This window comes from Camelus bactrianus, chromosome 22, assembly GCF_048773025.1.
Source record: "Camelus bactrianus isolate YW-2024 breed Bactrian camel chromosome 22, ASM4877302v1, whole genome shotgun sequence".
Classification (NCBI taxonomy): Eukaryota; Metazoa; Chordata; class Mammalia; order Artiodactyla; family Camelidae; genus Camelus; species Camelus bactrianus.
Genome location: NC_133560.1, coordinates 25467087 through 25473117, shown reverse-complemented (window position 1 = coordinate 25473117; position 6031 = coordinate 25467087).

Below are 6031 nucleotides of genomic sequence, written 5' to 3'. Positions count from 1 at the left end.
CTCAGAGATGGGGCAACTTGACTAAGCTAACAGCGCTACCAAGTGGCAGAACAAGGAAGGTTTCTAGTTTTCTGACCTTTCTTGGGAGGGACCCAAGGTTACATTGCTAAAGAAGTTACTTTTTGAGCCTCTCATTCCTCTAAGGCATGATAGGGGTAGAAAGAATCATGGTTACAAAGGCTCCATGGGAGAGCCCAGGATGGATCTGAAGAGTTTTTGAACCTCAAAGAGTTGCTGGAGTGGCTGGTATGGAGTGAATGCTGAACAGTTGTGGTCATGATTGTTACCTATTGGACTGGTGTCCAATAGGGTCCTTTTAGTGAGTGAGGTGATTCATTGAGATGACAGCAAAACCAGAACTCTATTAAAAGTGTATTCCCTGTGGACCCACATCTATACCCCACCCAACAGGAGCTGCTGAATAAGAGGTTTTAAGCCCAGCCTTCTTTGTCCATGTTCTTGGTCACCACTGCAAGATGGAGACCTAAGATGCCATCTGCCCCTTCTCATTTGTGCATCTCCACCCTGACCCAATCTCCCACCCTTGCCTTTCCATTAACCCATGGTTAACAACCCCCCTGTACGCATAACCATTCTGTCACCTCCTTACCTTTGCTAACACCCTCCCCGCCCCTGTAATCTGGCTAAATCCCCTCCTCTTCCTCCTCTCTCTGCTACACCTGCCCCCTCATTGGTTGAAGAGAGATCTGACCCTCTCTTGTTGTCCCTCTATCTAAATAGGTTCTGCCATCCTCCGGGACTTCAGTGTCTTCATGAACATTCTCTCCATCCCTTACCTTCCTCATCTTCAAAGATTTCTCCTCCTTCAGTTCCCCCCAACCCCAGAGTTCCCTGATCACACCCAAGATCTCCACTTGAAAGTTCTTTGAACCATGCCTGCTGCCTTCCCACCCTCTGAGTAGAGTGGACATAGACTGACCACAGTGCTTTGGAGAACCACCCCGCTCCCTTGCTCAGTCTGTAGTTTAGTTGTCAGATCCCCAGTGCTGAACACTGAATCTAGGCCCATGGCCTAGCCACAGTGATTGACTTAGGTGTAACTGGCCAAAATCAGGCCAGTCAGAGCCAGTGAGCACCAGCCTTGGAATTTGGGGGTAAGAGAAGCCATCATTTCTCTGATCTGGAAGCCAGGGAAGTACAAGGTATGGTTGGGGGGCAGCGAGTGTTTCCTTGATGAAAGAACTTGACAGACTGAAACCAACCTGAAAGAGCTAAGCCAAAAGACAGAGCAAGAAAACAGCACAACGTTTCCTCCAAAATTAGACATAAGATTAACGTATCATTCAGCAATTTCACTTCTGAGTATATAGTCAAAAGAAATGAAAGCGGGGACTCGAGATACTTGTACACCCATGTTTATAGCAGCAGTACCAGAGAAAAGATGGAAGCAACCCAAATGTCCATCAGTGGATAAATGAATGGATAAACAAAATGTGGTTCATCCATACAGTGGCATATTATTCAGCCTTAAGAGGAAATGCTGACACCTGCTACAACATGGATGAGCCCTGAGGACACTTTGTGAAGTGAAATAAACCAGCTCCCAAAAAGGACAAATACTGTATGAGTCCACTTACATGAGTTCCTAGAGGAGCTAAATCCATAGACACAGAAAGTAGGATGGTGGGTGCCAGGGGCTGGGGGAGGGGTGGGGGGAGTCAATGTTTACTGTGGACAGAGTTCTGGAGATGGATGATGGTTAACCCAACAATGTGAACTGCACACTTAAAAATGGCTAAGGTTTAATGTTGTGTATACTTTACAACAATTTTTTAAAATTTTAAATTTAAAAAGATGAAGGGGGGAGGGCATAGCTCAATAGTAGAGTACGTGCTTAGCATGCATGAGGTCCTGAGTTCAAGCCCCAGTATCTCCATTAAAATAAATACATACAAACTTAATTTCCTCCTCCCTCAAAAACAATAAGTAAAAAAAAAAAAAATTAAAGAAGAGGAAAAGAGCAAGAGTGCAATCACGTTGTGGCCACATCTTTTGAGCCCCAGAATGTTGAGACTTGGGGAAAATAATGCACATAGCCATGCACAGTGATGCTATCATTTGGGCTGTGTGTAGGACCCTGACCACCTTTAAGGTCATCATCTTCACCCACCGGGACCCTCCCTGCCACCCTGATATTCCTGCTGCTCTTAATTTTTGCTCTCGCCTCAGAGCAGCTGTTTGTGGCTTTGACCAGCTTGGCCTTCTTCCATTTTTGTTCTGAGAATCAAGACTTGCCTTTGGGGAGTCACCTCTCTGCTGCTTTTTCCCATCTCCCAGTCTCTGCCCAGAGCCTGTCTGATCAGAACTCCTGGCCCAGAGACTGGTTCAGAGATGGCATTTCACCAAAACCAGCCAAAGGAGAGGCAACTCTGGGACTTCCCTCTGATCATCTGAGAAAAAGAAGTTCTGTTGGGGCCACTGGGTTGGGAGGATGGAAGGCCAGGGTATAGTTTGATGTGTCCTTTCACACTTCGTTCCTTCCTTCATTCAAGCACCCTCTCACCCAAGGGCCTTTGCACTGGCTGTTCCCTCTGCCTGAAGCACACTTCCCTCAGTATTCAGAGCTCCCTCCCTCCCTCCCTCACTTCTTTCTGCCCTCTGCTCCAGCATCGCATCCTCAGAGAGCCCTGCCTACCCTGACCACCCTTTCTTAAAGAGCATTATCCTGTTAACCCACTTTATTTCTCCTCAAAGTGTTTATCACTGTCTATTTTGTTTTGTTGTTTATTATCTGTCTTCCTTGCTAGAGAGTGAACTCTGAGACCAAGAACAGGGTTCCTGTTCATTCCCTTATATCTACTACATGAAGTGCTTGGCTTAGAGCACTCGAAATGGCCAATGCAAGGAGCACTTATGCATGGGTCACCAACTGCCTCCCCCTCCCCTGTGCCCAAGTCAGTCCAGTTTCACAGGTAGGTAATATCATATTTATCCAATCCTAAATCTACAGCCTGGTAAATTTTTGCAGAGTATACATCTGTGTAACTACCACCCCACTCAAGATAAGGAACATTGTCAGCACCCCAGGAAGTTACCTCCAGCCAATCACCAGGCCTCTTCTTCCATCATGTTCTAAAATCTTATAGAATTGAAAGACATCTTTGTGGCTGTTCATTGCCTGGGCCACTATGAGTTTTCTGTCAGCCTGTAACTGGCTGGAACACCGTGCCTGCTTGCTTCTTTTCTAAAAGGGCAGCGGTCCTCTCCCCCTGGCCTGGCCTCATCCTGGATCATTCTGGAGCCATACGTCTCAGAGAAGCAAACTGCAAAACTGAACGCCCACCACCAGAGCAGAGAAGAGCTTGAGTAAAGTCTGTTGATAACTCACAGACTGTCCCTGGGTGCTGGAGGAGCTGGCTTTGGAGGGCTTCCAGCCAGGAGCAGCTTCTGGGACACAGTGAAAAAACCATCGCATGGATCTGCTCTTGTGGAGCTGACCTAGAAGTGGGGGAAGGCAATAAACAATGAGTGAAGTATATCCTATGTCCACAGTGGCAATGGTGAAAAAAATTGGGGATTGGTGGGCAGGGCTGGGATGGCTGCAGTTTGAAGTCAGATGGTCTGCAGGAAAGTCATTCCAGGGAGTCAGATGACCTTGTCAAGCAGTTTGCAGGATGGAGGATGTTCTAGGCAGAGGGAACAGCCAGTGCAAAGTCCCAGAGATTGACTGTGCTTGTGGAAGGAGCAGCAAAGATCCCCAAGGGCTAGAGGGAGGAGGGGAGCAAGCACCATCCAGGAAAGGTCAGAGAGGTCCTGTAGGGCCCTAGAGACCCACCTGGGGACAGTGGCTTTCACTCTGGGTGCATTGAAAGCTATAGAAGAAATAGGACCCCTCCTGCATCACTTGTGTACATGCGCTCAGGTCCCTGCTCCTCTCCGACAACCCCAACTAACTCTAGCTTTCCGCCTGCACCTCACACCTCAGAGAGCCTCAGGAAAAAAGAAAGAACCCCCACAACCCTTGTAACATTCCTTGTTCACGCAGTGCTCTCCCATGCTTTGTGCGCAAAGATGACTTCTCACGCCTTCATTCTCTCAGCTTCCCACATCTCTCCATGTGCTGCTCTCTGCCGATGACCTTTCGTCTTATCTGAGCAAACAGTTGTTCCCATTCATATTCTTCCACCACGAAAGCCAGGAGTGCTTATACCCACATCCCTGTCTTCCCCCGTTCCAGACACCCCTCTCTGACTCTCCCCACGTGCACTTTTTCTCCTTCTCCTCTCCCTGGGGCTCAGACCTGCCTCTCTCTTGAGGGCAGATGGTCTCAGCCAGCCCTGGGACTTAAAAGACCACCAAAAAACTGGGCACTCCCGATGGCCTGCCTCCACCCTGCAAGTCCCCCTGAGGTCCAGACCCACACGTGCAACCATCTATGTGACAGCTTCCCTTGGAGGTGTTGTATTCAGGGAGTCCAAAATCAACCTACCTGCCCGGATCCCTTCGGGTCCACTTTATCGTTACTCCGCACCCTTGCCAGGGCTTTGTGTGCTTTTGCTCAACTGCCTGTACCTGCACCTATTCTTCAGAGAACTGCCGCTGGGCTCTGGGCCACGTTGCCAGTGCACACTCAGAGAATCAGAAGTGCCTGGGAGCTTACATTTCCCCAGGCTGCCTTTAATCAGGAACTTAGTGCAGGATGGCTTGGAGACATCACTCATCCTCCGGAGCTACCCCACGAGATCAGGCGATGTCTGTCCTCTGCAGGACTCCGCCTGGGCTTGCCCTCTCAGCGCTGCTTCCTCCTGCTTCTTTGGAGCCTTTCACATTCCACGTGTAATCAATCAGATCATCTCCTCTTCCAATTATATCCCAAACTGCATACTTTTCATCCCCTTCACCAAGACATATCATCATGATTAGAGCAATAGCTTCCTCACTGGCCTCTGCTTCTACTTTTGCTAACACTGTGCACTTCCCCAGGCCAGGGACTGTGCCCAGCTGTTAACGTTCATTCAGCTGCCTGAATACTGAGTGCCTGCTGTGTACCAGCACTCCGTCCTGCCCTGGGATAAGGTACTATAGAAGAGGCAAGAACCCCTGTCCCCTCTGAGCTGACATCCTGAGGGTGGAGGCTGACAATGAGAAAGGGAAAACACAATGAAATACTTGCAGATTGTGACAAGCACCACGAAGAAAATAAACAGGGTGATGCCAAGAAAATAAACAGGGTGACACCATCGCCAGGAGAGGCCGACTTTAGATGAGCAGGGAAGGCTTCCTGGAGGTGATCTCTGAGCTGAAAGCAGGACCGTGAGGAGCTAGCCATGGAGTCAGGTGGAGAGCATTTTAGGCACAAGGCCTGGGGCCCGGGCAGCTGGATGAGTCAACAAGGAGGAGTAATGGGGCAGATGGGGCAGGGCTGACTTTGGCTTTCACACTGAGGCAAATGGGAGCCATGGAGGGTTCTTGAGCAGAGGAGGGATGGAATTCATTCAAGGGTTTGCAGGCTCCCTTCTGTGCCTATGGGGGGAACAGTGAAGGGGTGGATGGCAGGAGCTGGGGACTAGGGCAACAGACTGCACTGGTCCCGGGGAGTGATAATGAGGGCTGGGAGCTGAAGATCTGGGGAGAAGTGGGCAAGTTGAATAGTTATTTTGGAGGCAGGGCTAACAGGAGCTGGGAGTAAAGAAAGAACAAACTCAAAGACCTAGGTGAACAAGCAAACCCTGTCTGTACAGGGTAGAGGGTGAGGGCTTTGGGGTCAAGGAGATTTGAAATTCTCAGCTCCTTTTCTACTGGACAACCTTGAGGCACATCACCCAACTTCCCTGCCTTAATTAATGAGTGGGGAGAGCATGTGTGCAGATAAGAATTTCTCCCCAAATGGTAGGTATTCCAGAAAAAATTCCGGGGTCAGTGATGTCGGTTGTGGGGAGAAAGGCAGTTAACATGGTTGGGCAGTTGGCCCAGAAGCGACTGTGACAGACAGCTGGCACCAGGGGGCAGTAGCGAGCCTCCAGGCAGCAGGGTAGGACGGCTTTGTAGGTTTGAAGCCCCTGGACTAGAC